We start from the raw sequence: 13,193 nt of genomic DNA on the forward strand, positions 1-13,193 counted from the left end.
TTTCCTTCAGTCTTTGCTCCATTTTTGTCCCTGCATTTCGTTTAAACAGAAACAATTCTGAGTCAGAAATGTGATAGTGGGCCTCCACTTGGTGCTCTGTCCGACTACTGGAGGTGGTCTCTTCAGGTTTGCTCTCCCCACTGTTGGACATCTTGGCTGAGGTTAACCCCCACTGTGCCCAGGGAGTCTCTCATATTCCAGAAGCTCTGGGACTTTCTAGAGGGCTCCCCCAACCCCACTTCTAGAAGCTGCATATTTCCATTCATTCTCCTAATGTCACCCTATGACATCAGCAGCCACACAAATGCAAACATTTAAAAGATTTATTTAATTTTAATGTGTTTATGTGTTTTGGGGTACATGTAGGCACCTACCTAATCAAGAAGAGAATATCACATGCCCTCAAGTTAGAGTTACATGCAGTTATGAACTGCTAAATGTGGGTGACAGAAATCAAAACCAGGTGCTTGGAAGAGCAGCAAATGCTCTAAGGTCAACTTTTAAGGAACCCACTCAAAAACTATTCTGAATATCAAGGGGTAAATAAATAAGTTTCTCCATTTTAAAATTCCTAATACTTATAATTCAGCCTAAAGTGTAACTTTTATTTTGCTTCCTTTTCAAATATTATAGAAGTTTTATTTCTTTATAATTTGATAAGCGCTATTTCTACTAAATAATTCTTTCCAACCAAGTTGCTTTACCATAAGTAACTTTACAGCTTGACTATTATTACACACTCAGCCATTTCAAATGTTTCACTGGTTTCGTTACTAAGTGAATAATATCTGTTTATATTGCACACTTTTCTACAACTGTTAGCTTCCACTGATCAGAAGGTTGTAGGAAAATATTATCATAATGTAAACTTGCTTCTCAACCCTCAAATCCAGTCAGACACCTAGTGGAAGACTTCCAGCAAACAGGTCTGGCAGGGACCGTGAGGGAATGAAACATGCATCCATTCCAAGCCTACGCAGTCATTTAAACAAACTGTAATTGCAGAGGCTCACATGTGCTTGGTATAATTTTTTTCAAGAAACAATTCACATGGAAAACATATGGTACGTAAGAGCTAAATTTTACTCATGTCTTCTCCAGTTTGTGTCTGAATGTGTGTGTATGTTTAATATATGCACGTGTTCACATGTGTGTATCTGTGCATGTGAGCATACAACAAGCATGTATTTATGTGTGATGTGTGTGTGTGTGTGTGTGTGTGTGTGTGTGTGTGTATAGTTTAAGTATGTACATATGTGTATATTTGTGCACATGGACTGGTAGAAGTCACAGATCAATGGCACCTGAATTCTTTCATGGCTTTGTTCCCTTACCTTTTGAGTCAGAGTCTTCAACCCTAGCACTCATAAGTCGGCCTGGTCTGACTGGCCAATGAACTCCAGAGATCCTCCTGTCTTGGAGACCTCTGCAATTACAGAATGGAGCTTTTTCTGAGTGCTAGAGATCGCAACTGAAGTCATCATTCTTGCAAGCATTTTTCCAAGCCTGCCTTCTCCAACTGTCGGACTAGCGAAGCCAATACCTATGAGGAGTTTGTGCATAATTATCCAGATGGTATTTATGTTTACTCAAGGCAGCTCTTCTGTAGAATGATCAGAAGTGGTCTCCTAACGAATGAGAAAGGATAAGTGGAGGTGGATATTTTGGATCTCTGCTAAATACTTAGCCAGGTTGACTGCACTTCTAAAACTTGTCTAACCAGAATCCTAATAAAGAGACTATCAGAGAATCAGCTCCCAAGTGGGAAGGAGTTAGTGAGAGGCTCTCACTACTTACCTCAGCGCTTAATTTGACCCTTCCCTACAGCTAGTCAGCTCCTAATTATCTGTCCTAATGGGTTCCAGAGGGAGGGGTGGGAACCTATAGCTGTGACATAGATAATGCTGAAGAGCAAAGAAAGGAAAATGTTTTCTGTTAGGCTTTGCATACATCATACGATTCGTACAGAACTATGTTTGTCTTTGTAATTGTGCATTGCTTAGGCAGTTTTTTTTTCTTTAATTCCCACATCAGCAAGAAAAGTCATTTGCATTAACAGACAGCAGGAAAACAACCAAGGGTTTAAAACATTCAAATGAATTTCTTGACATTACTAAGCTACTCACCTGAATGTACTCTCTTTTCTGAAGAAAGAAAAAAAATGCATGCATGTAAACATGTCTCCCCCCACTGTTGTTACTACCTCTGCTGAGGCCTCCATCTTTGCTTACCAAGATTTCCATTAACCTCCCCACTCTTCCTCCTCCTCAATCATGTGTACACGAAGGAGCCTAGTCACTGTGGCCTGGGATGGTTCCCGCCCATGCTACCCTTAAGACCTCAAAACCTCCACAGTCTGTATAAGAAGTCTTTGTGGACTTTAATCAACTGAAGGAAAGGTTGTGAGAGTGTACTGTGTATGTTTACCCCAGTACCTATGTTTAGATAGTAGCTCTTGTTCAGGGCCATAGCAGCTTCTAGTGTCCATTTTGGTTGAACTCTGATGGTTCTGGGAACTCCAGTAATTTGCAATTCTAAAACTAAAGTAACTCGTTTCTCTAGATTCTTGCCATCCCTTCCTCATGGAGTCCGAGTAATGCTCAACCAGCAAAGATGTTTACACATCACTTTAACTGAGTACTACACCTTGTTTATTAGCAACAGAGGACTGTGGGCCAAAAGAAATGTCAATCTGCTTCTGAGAAGGCTAGCCTGATTCCATGACAGGCTTCAAATTGGCAGCTTAGGAGACTAGGCAAGTCAGTTACTAGAAAAAACTCAGGCTTCAGACAGCTAGTAAGAAGCTGCCTATCATCTGGCCTGAGGCAAGGACAAGGGGTCAGCATCAGCTTCCAGACTTCCTCAGCAATAATTTCCAGAGTGCCCCAGTAACACATTCCACCTGGTAATGGTCCTGGAATTCCTAGAGACAGAGTAAGATAAAGCTCATCTACCTGGGAATTACAACGTGCTTTAAATTGAGCCTTCGCCGAGCTCACTTGCTTGTCTCTCTCTATCTGTAATTGGGAGACCCCAGCATGCTGTACTTGTGCAGAATAAAATGCTCTTTGACTTGATATACTACTTGAGTCTGAGTATCATTCTTTGGTGAATTATGGACCCTTACACATCCTGCTCCTCTTCCGTGAGACCTCCAAATCTGCCTCAATCCCCCATCAGGGCCACTCCCATTTGCTGCTGCCTGCCTACCTGGCTCTAGCATTAATATCCTTTCTAGTAGCTCCCTTACATAAAACCCAACCTGTCTAGTGTCTCCCTTGATCCCTAAACTGAAACCTTTCAGTAGCTTTCCCAAATACCAGTGGGCAAAATAACAGGTAAATTGTAGTACTCATTCAGTCTGGGTTCTGTAGGCTTCTTTGAGCCACAGACAAGCGATGCTTAAATTTCCTCAATGTCTCTATTCATCTGCATATGGCCAACTACCTACCTAGCTATGCCATCCCAACCCCTACAACCAGCCCATTTCTACCATCTACTACCAACTCCTTTCATTGCCTCCTCCAAAGCACCAGCCACCTGTACTGACTGGATTTTTGTGTTAACTTGACACAGGCTAAAATCATCAATGACAAAGAAGCCTCACTTCAAGAAATGCCTACTTGAGATCTGGCTGCAGGGCATTTTTTAAATTAGTGGTCAAGGTGAGAGGGCTGGTGATCTTGGGTTGTATAAGAAAGCAGGCTGAACAAGGCAAGAGAAGCAAGCCACTAAGCAGCATCCCTCCATGGCCTCTGCATCAGCTCCTGCCTCCAGGTTCCAGCCGGACTTGAGTTCCTGTCCTGACTTTCTCTATTGATTGAATATAATATGGAAGTATAAGCCAAATAAACCCTTTCTTCCCCAACTTGCTTTTTAGTCATGGTGTTCCATTGCAGCAATAGAAAGCTTGACCAAGATGCTGCCCTAATCTCCACTCTTGAAGTCCTGGCAGTCTACAAAAACATCTCACTGTGAATTTATTTATTTTATTTTTTTATCCTTAAAGCATTGGAATAACATTCAACAAAAATATCTTTCACAAAAGAGATTCTTTCATCTTTCAAAAGTATTGATTTGAGGAGGAAGTGGGGTTTCTGAATCCTAAGTGGCGAGACAAAACATCAACTCTTGCTTTCCTCTTCAAATTTCTGGGTTAGCATTCCAAGACTCTCTATGGAACGTGTCCTGCCACTGGCCTTTAGGAAGTAGAAAGATCACCCACCAGAAAGCTGAGAAAAACAAAAGCATAAGGATGAACATTTAACCTGCTTCTTTAGAAGGACGATTGTTTTGAAACAGGTTCCCTGCTTAGAGTCCTTCAGGGCCTTGCCGGCATCCATAGCCCTACATCTGTATGCGGTAGAGTTTCATGATTTCCCACTGCCTTTCACAGCTTAGTCTAGGTCATGCCCTTCATAGGGCCAAACATGTCAAACTCATCTCCAGGTTTCAAAGGCCTTGTGCCTTTGAGTAAAGGCACTGTGAGATGGATTTTTAAAAAGGAAAATGGAGCTGGGAACCTAAATAATGAGTCTACAGCTCCACCCACCAATACAGTGTCTTAGTTAATCTGTAAAAGAAGAGTTTATCAACCTCCCCTAATATGCACACATCACGGGGAGGAAAAAGACAAAAAATTTAACCTATTTATCTGGGCTTTTATAATATTTCATAGAAGAAGAAAAGGAAGGAGGAGGAGGAAGAAAAGGAGAAGAAGGAGGAGGAGGAGGAGGAGGAGGAGGAGGAGGAGGAGGAGGAAGGGAAAGTCCCTTCAGTTTTTGTATTAATAAAGCACTGCCCTAAACACTCTCTCTATTGACTCCTGTGTCTGTAGTCATCCTTAATGAGGTTGAAAGGATTTGTAGATTATTGCTCTCCCTGCCCTTTATGATGGCCAAAAGAACGGTGACATTTGCAACAAATGAGTTGATCTTTTCCTTTTGCTTTCATTTTAATTGAACAAAATGATTGGATTACCTACAATATACTCTGGGGACAAGTTTGATCAGGGATTTTTAATTTTTTAAATTTAATTTTACCAGTAAAAGTAATTTCATCCCAAGCATAGATAGATAGTCACTTTACCAATGGACACACATATTTTTTTTCTTATTATGTGAGATATTTTATATTCCGTTTCCCTTCTGCCTTTGTTGTCTGAAAGCTAGTTGCAAAGCATTAAGTAGATGTTATGAAGCATCCTGTTTTCCTCCAAATGGCCACTGCTCCACGTTCTTTCTCAATCATTCCACGTGCCGACCCTTCTGCCTACTTCTAATGTCTGGTTTACCTGGCACACGTCAGAGAACCTGTTGCCAGCATTATACGGCACAACTTAGGCAAACCTAACTTAGACTGCTTTCTTCTTCTCTCTCTTCCTGTATTAGAAATCCATGTAGCTTCTCTCTAAATTTTACTGTATATTTTTTGAATCTAGAATTTTATTTTTTGAAAACCCCATATATGAGTAGTATATTTATATTTGTTTCACTTCTCCTGCCCACTCTTCCAACTCCTTCTTAGAACTTGGATTACAAGCATGTAATCCACCATACCTAAGTTTATTTTTTTGTTGTTGTTTTTTATTTTTTGTTTTTTTGAGGGGTTTTGTGATGTTTTGGGATCAAATGCAAGTTTCCATGCTTGCAAGGCAAGTTTTGTACCAACTGAGCTATCTCCAATCCCTTCATACTATTTAAGTAACTAAAATAGCACTTAACTTTACCAATCACACAAAATAAGGCAAGCTACTCAGGCTTATCATACAGAACCTCAGGATCAGGCAGCATATTCTTTATCTAGAGGTAATTCATTTGAATATCAAATTTTTAGTATTAAGATTAGGAGAACTAAACCCATTTTTAGTCAATAAGACTTAAGCAAATATGTAGCTCTCAAAAACATTACCTCTAGTAAGTGATTAAGTCTAATTTCTATGCCTTGGGCTCCACCAAAATCCAGATAAATGTCTAATAGGAGTTCAGTGCGTGTTGTATAGAAAAGAACTTTAAGGTGTCTGTTTAGACACAGTTTAGAAACTCTCTTCCATACCACTAAAATGCAATGCCCTTAAAGACTCGAAGAAATGAATGACATTTTAGTTAACAGAGGCACAGTAAAGGCCCATTTTCCTTGTGAGAGTTTTTTTCAAACCCTCCTGAGGCATTATGCTTTGGTGTTGCTCACTCAGAGCACTCAGCTGAGCCCGTTCCAGACTACCCAGGCCCCAGTTTTTCATGATTAAGCTGCAGATCTTGTCATGGTTAAACTGGAGACCTTAGACACATAGGGGATTCTTGCACGACATGTTCTTATCCTCTCATCAGCTGTCTTCCCACTACTGCAACACTCAACCGTGTCATCGGCCTGAATTCAATTCAGTTTGGAATGACTCTCCAGTCTGTGTCTGAGCATGTCTCCATTGGAACAATGCTCAAGATTGGCCAAAGCTGGATAGAAGCCATCCAGAGCAATAGAGAGCAAGGAGACAGTTAGAAAGGACTGCCAAAACAAAGGCTGGCTCAGCAGAGGTACGTCTGCTTTAGCCCTCTCACATCTATAAAGTCCTGCAAGACTGGTTTATTTTAGAAAATTACTCTTTCCTTCAGCACACATTACATTAAAAAAAACCCAGTTTACATGAAAACATCTATACAAAAGTTGTCATGGTGTACTTTATAAGTACATTTGTGTTATGTAAGGCATGGGGAGAGAAATAAAATATGGTTAGCGTTTCTTCCCTTTGGCAAGTTCCAATATTCATCCCATGAAGCAATAAGCCATTTGACTTTGACCTTGTTTCATTCCTCTGGAAGCAGAGAAGTTGGTGTGGGTGAGCTTTGTAGATGTCCTGGTCATGGGTAACGTACTCTAAGGGTCATTTTGTATCATCTGTTCCTAAGGCTTCTGTTTATGAGAGTAAGACAGCAGCTTTAACACAAAGAGGAAGAGAAGCTCATCATGGCATCCTACCTGCGAGCAGACTTCGATAAAAAATACAGGAGCTATCAGAGCCTGGGTACAGATACCCTCCCCAGTTACTCGGAAGATAAGACTGGGCGTGTCGAATCAGTCCACGTCCCTAGAGTTTCCTTCCAAGGATGAGAGCATTGCACCTGTGAAGATATTTTAGGAATCAACTGATATAATGCTGTATTAATCTGATTAGGTTTCCATAGCAGACTATCACCCCTATTGGCATGAACAATGGAAACTCCTTTTTTCTTAAAGATGCACACCAGTTTGATCTCACTTCATCTTGATTATCTCCTCATGAACTGGAAGTTCACACAGTGAATGCCTGCCACCATGCTCTGAGGGACTTATTACTTAATGGCCAGAGAGTTTCAGTTTTCCAAGATAAAAAGATTTCTGGAAATGGGTGATAATGATGGGTACTTGATAATGAAAATGTTTTTGAGACCCTGGAAGTTCACACTTTAAAAAAAAAAATGGTCCAAATGATACAGGATAGATCCTTTAGAGTTCATTACTCCAAAGATACGGGAACATGCTTAAAGACTAGAAAAACCAGCCTGGTGGTGGTACGCCTGGAATTAGGGAAGCAGGGGCAAGCAGATCTCTGAGTTCCAGGCCAGCAGCCTGTCTATGGAATGAGTTCTAGGACAGTCAGGGCTACACGGAGTATCCCTGTCTTGAAAAAAAAAAATAAGACCTACAGTTCAAATACAGTCATAGTGGAGCTTAAAGTTTAACACAGACATTTCATACATAATTCAATTCAATGATACGTAATATGTTATTTATATATAATTACATATTATGCATACATATATAGTGACATCACAGTAACTAGTGGCTTTTACTGTGTGATATACATGTCTAGTTATTGGACATGAATGTGAGTGTTAGTGCTCATATTTAGCATTTTGACTGGCTAAGATCCTGGTTTGTAAGAGGTAAACCCTAAAACAATAAATCCCAAGGACAACTCTTACAAAAGGACTGTTTGTTTTCAAATCTAGAATAATGATTATATATGCCTTGCCAGTTAATGCATACAAGAACTTTTAAAGTAGGTTTCATTCTGTAATCTCAGGCACTCTTCCACTGCTCAGTGTTGCCAAGATACGCCCCATGGGCCAAACACAGTCTGTGATTAATGTTTAGTACAATCTAAGCATTAAGAATGTTGTTCTTAAAGCCTACCTTGTTACAGACCTCTAATCATTGCTACCCAGAGGCTGAGGCAGGAGGATTTCAAATTGAAAGCCACTCTGAACCACAGCATGAGTAGAAAATTAGCCTGCCAATTAGTGAAACCCTAACTCAAAATAAAAGGTAAATACAAAGAGCGTTGGTGATGAAGCTCAGTGGTAGAGCACTTGCCTAGGATGTAGAATGCTCTAGGGTCAATCCCCAGAACTCAAAAGAAGGAAACAAGAATGCTTCGGAAATTATAAAGAACGGCTCATGTCTCTCCATCTTTTGAGAAATACAGCAAATGCAGCCTACTTGTGCCCATGTCCACAGTTATCGGGACCAAAGATGTCCCCAGAAGCTCCAAAGAATCCGGATGCTTTGTGTTATTTTGTCCATTTTGATCTCTTCTGCTCAGCTGGAGCTGATATCTCTTCGTATTATTGCTCAATCCATCTTTGAAACCTCCTCCTCTCCCCGCCTTCCAGTCTGTACCAAGCTGGGAATAAAGGTGAACTACCATTGAGGAACCACCCTAGGCTAGAAATAAAACATAAACTACTATCGAAGAAAATTTCCTGCACATCCAGTTCCATTAGATCTTTACATGTGTTAGGTTTTGTAGCTCTCATAATACAACCTCATGGTAAAAGGTGATATCTCCCTCTCTACTGATTAAGAAAGTGGATCTGGAAGAGTTCATTGGCTTAAATTTAAAACCAAGTCTGTCTGGGCTTCTAATTGTAAGGTGTCTCCTCACAAGTGAAAACACACTAGACCAAAAAAAAAAAAAAACCCTTGGCTGACTTGAACTTCATGTACGTAGAGGGAAACAGACTAAAGTGATGTTTTCCCAAACAAAACAGCCAGGGTTGAAGTGTGTGGAGGCATCTGATTTGTAGTTTCTGGGCTCTTAGCTCGATTCCAAATAGCCAAGTCATCCAACAAACAGCTTCCCAATTAGTGCAGAATCGTAGTGACACTTTCCTTATTCAAGTACAGCCTTAGATGCCAGGCATTGGGCAGATCCTTCCTAAAGTAAATACTGAGCAACTATGTGTATTTATAGTCCTAGCCAGTGTTCAAAGAGGAGCATAGTTACAGGATTACAACTGCTGTGTGTCTGCTGTTTCTGAATCTGTCACACACATGCAGTTGATTGGAGCCGCGCCTTGGAATCTGTGACCTATCATTTCTACTGGCTTCTGTTTTACAACACCAGTCATTCCCTGAAGCAGGTTTCAATTTAAGTTCTTAAGATGTAAGTGACTTTCATTTTTCCTTTACCTTTCTGAAACAAACAGTGAAAATTGAATCACTGTTAAGACACATGTTCATAATTAAAGAGGAACTTGAAGAGTAATACTTAATAAACCACAATAAAAATGCTTTAGAGGTTTTAAAACAATTACCTAATACAAAATACCAAACTGAAAAGTCTTAATATCAGTATAGTTAGAACAGTTGTTCTGCACAATATTAGATACCTGAGTGATAACAATACAAGAATGTGACTACACTCCCATATTAAAATGATATTCAGCTTGAGAAAGTGTCACAGAGCAGCGCAAAACTCTGCTTGCATACAGAAATAGGAGGCATGCTATGGTTTGGACATAATTTGTTCCCAAAGGTCTTGTGATGAAAACTTGGTCTTCAGTGTGGAGGTCTGAGATGCTGTAGAATTCTAAGAGGTGAGACTACTGAAAGTACTTCCTCAGCTGAGCCCTCACAATGTAATGGAGCGGTTCTCATGAGGCCTTGAGTGACTTTTCCCAAGAGCAAATTGTTAAAAATGCCCAAGCCAGATTCTATGATCTCTCTCCAGAATTGTGTGATCTGTCCAACTGAAACTAGGAGACACTTCCAGAAGAATGGGGACACTGAAGGGCATGTATGGCTACACAGGGCACCAAAGTAGGATGAGCTCAGAGTATGTCTCCTAGCACCAAAAAAGCTCTAGAACTAATTGTATGAAAAGTCTCAGTGTGTAAGGGAGGGGAGAGGGAGGGAAGATGTGGGGCAGGAAGGAAGAGAAGACAAACAGGACGAAAGGAATGAAGAGAAGGAAGGGAGAGGGGATGGGAAGAAGGGAGGGAAAAAGAAAGCGGGTGAGAGGGTGTGAAGAAGGGATAGAAGGAAGAGGAATAGAGAGAAGGAGAAAAATTAACATACAAAACTGCTTAACTTCATACAGAATCAAACCAAAGTATATTAATCTAATAAACAGCCACTTTTAAAAACTTAAAAAAAATCAGCAAATATTATATGATACTCTAAATATGAAAGTCCTCTCATTGTTTAAATCCTATAGCTATTAGCATACTTATCTTGGAGTCAGACAGGAAGATGTTCCAGTAATGAATGAGATGTCATTTCAAAGTCAGATCGCTTAAATTCAAAAACAATAATGGTATATCTTCTATGCTGAGCATGCAGATCACATGGTCACCTAGATAGCTAGGGTTCTTTCCACCTGTGCCAACCAAAGGGCCTTTCTGACCTCTGATGCCGCCGGAGGTTCTGCGTCATGTGGTCAGCATTGCTGTGGAGAGAGAAGGCAATTGTCATGCTGCTAGGGAAAGCTGAAGGGCTACCAGAAGCCCTCAATCTGCTCCTGCCTCCTGGCCCTAGAATAAGGAAACCAAGCTTGCTCTTTTATGTCTCATCTCTCCCTGTCTCAACTTTGATATGATTGCAAAGGGCACTGCTATCGGTGTTTAATGCTCAACTTAGAAAGTAGCTTTCTTTCTTGCTCTCTCTAGTCATATAAATGATGATCTGTCTCTGGCTCCCTCATATGTTCCTGTAAAGATATTTCTGGCATTACTTGCTAAGAGCTTTTCATTGTTCGGGAAAACACATTCATGATGGCGCCTTACTGCACGTTCTCAATTTCATGTTCACTCTGTCTGACATGATTAAGAGAGGCCAAATATAATTATTTTCCCTCTTGGTTATAATGTTTGGGTCTATAAATGGACTCATGAAAGCAGCCAAGCCAAACAGAATTCCTCCTGAAGTCATTTGTGTTACATGTGTGTGTGTCTACTTTTGGTCTGGGTACTTATGCAACTTGTGCATATCTATGGCACACACACATGCACGCAGTGCAGCATGTAGCCGCTAAGAAGTAGAGCCTCAAGAAGAGGAGAATCAGAGACAGGAAACCGAGGCAGTTTCAGCACTTGACCTCAAGCACTGCCACTCACCTCAGTACAGTGAATAAGTAGTTTTCTTCACTACCAGTTATTTAGTAGATCAGGAATGGCTAGGGTTTTGCTATGAACTAGAGTTAAAGTCTCATAATAATATGAAAGTGGTCTTTTTGATAGTAATAAAGTTGTAAACTGGCATTCAGGAAGTAGAGCTTCCTTGCCAGCTAGAGTATATGATTGTATATAGAGAACATTTGAGCACCCTTGAACTATACCAAATTGCATCTCTCAGGCAAACAACTGGATTCTCTGACCCAGTGACAACAGTACTAACCCAGGCTCCCATCAGCACTGACCACACCAGATGTCAGAAGAGCCATTGGATTTGAGTCTGTGTAAAGCTAGCCATGTATTCCTAGGAGATGTTGATCTGTAACCTAAAAGTAGAAGCAACATTATATGTCGTTACTGCATTTAAATTAAAATAATCTGACTTTAAAAGTTCACCTCAGCTTTATCACTAAGAGCCTTCTACTCTCTCTGGGTCCTATATAAAAATGCGGTACCTGAACAATAAAGACAGGTCTCTAGACATGTAGACTCTTATGGCGACATGCAATATTATTTTAGTCCCAGTGGAAAGGGAGTTTTGTCTAATACCTAGGACCTTCCTGCTGCTTAGAAGTCCAAAAACAGGCCTCTGAAAAAATATTAACATTTAAAGACTAAAATTAATCATAGTCATAAAATCATTTCTAGAACTATTATTGATCCTTTTTTCCTATTTATGATCTATATTTCATCAAAAGCAGATGAGTGGGAAATCCAAAAACATGTCAAATAACCATTAGTCCTTGTTTTAGATGCCCTTCCAAGAATTCTTCTTTATATGTGTGTGTGTACATATACATTCATATATAGTTATAGTCCCTAAAATAACCACAAAACATTTGCAGATGGGGTTATATGGCCAGAGTATGCTGTGTACCTTCCTTATCTTTTTCTTCTGGAAGAATATATTTCTGTCCATGAGAATATCCTGATAATTGATGATAGGCATGTCATGATATTGATCCCTTCAGCTCTTGCTGCGGCTAGGCAGCCCTTTGCCTCTACCCTCTAGACCAGCTGCCTCTGGTCAGTTATAAATACTATATAACTGCTTATAAATACTATGTGATAAGGCAATGAGAAACTCACTCTGGTTCTCTTTGGGGGCTGTGGTTTGAAAATTGTTAACTGTTTATGCAATAGTTTCTATGGGAACATATGGTCATGTTGTATGTCTATGATGTGGCCAACTTAACTGACCCTATGATTTGTAGACTTTCAACTTGTTTGCCAGTTTCTGTCAATATTCCATTATTTTTGTCTTCTATATCTTCCTTAAACATGTCTTAAGACAAGTTCCTGGTGAAGATTTGCTAACTAGGGTCCTTGTTAGGACTATAGATTGCAAGTATCCATGTCCTTTCTAACCTGTGCTACAGACTGGTTTGGACACAAAATGCTTACAACTGGATTGTATCTTATTATCATAGATCACTCACATATGTCACAACAGAGTGGTGACTCAGTCCTTCCCCTGCTAAGGCTCCTTGCTGAGAATACTATAAACACAATAGTTACCTTATTTGGTTGCTATGAGGAACCAGTGAGATCACAAGTAGAACACTCAGAAAAATCCTGAGTCACTGCTACCACATGTTAAATATCACCTATCTTCAATAACTACAATAGTGGTTCCATAATCACAAAATACATAAAAATACAGTTCCAAAAGCACTGAGAACTAAACCCTCTGATGTCCTGGTTCTTTAAACCAGTAATTTTCAACATGAGGGTCACAATCCCTTTGGCCAATCTCTATTT

General features: G+C 40.1%; 1 long non-coding RNA gene across 1 annotated transcript; it reads right to left on the reverse strand.

Annotated features, from left to right (window-relative positions):
• Positions 1-1,315: 1,315 nt before the first annotated feature.
• Positions 1,316-12,920, reverse strand: LOC116071375. Its single transcript, XR_004110859.1, has 4 exons — positions 12,872-12,920; positions 10,490-10,708; positions 6,976-7,118; positions 1,316-1,628 (listed from the first exon to the last, which is right to left on the reverse strand). It is a non-coding gene; the product is annotated as an uncharacterized LOC116071375 (long non-coding RNA).
• Positions 12,921-13,193: the final 273 nt, after the last annotated feature.

Source organism: Mastomys coucha, unplaced genomic scaffold (genome assembly GCF_008632895.1).
Source record: "Mastomys coucha isolate ucsf_1 unplaced genomic scaffold, UCSF_Mcou_1 pScaffold22, whole genome shotgun sequence".
NCBI lineage: Eukaryota > Metazoa > Chordata > Mammalia > Rodentia > Muridae > Mastomys > Mastomys coucha.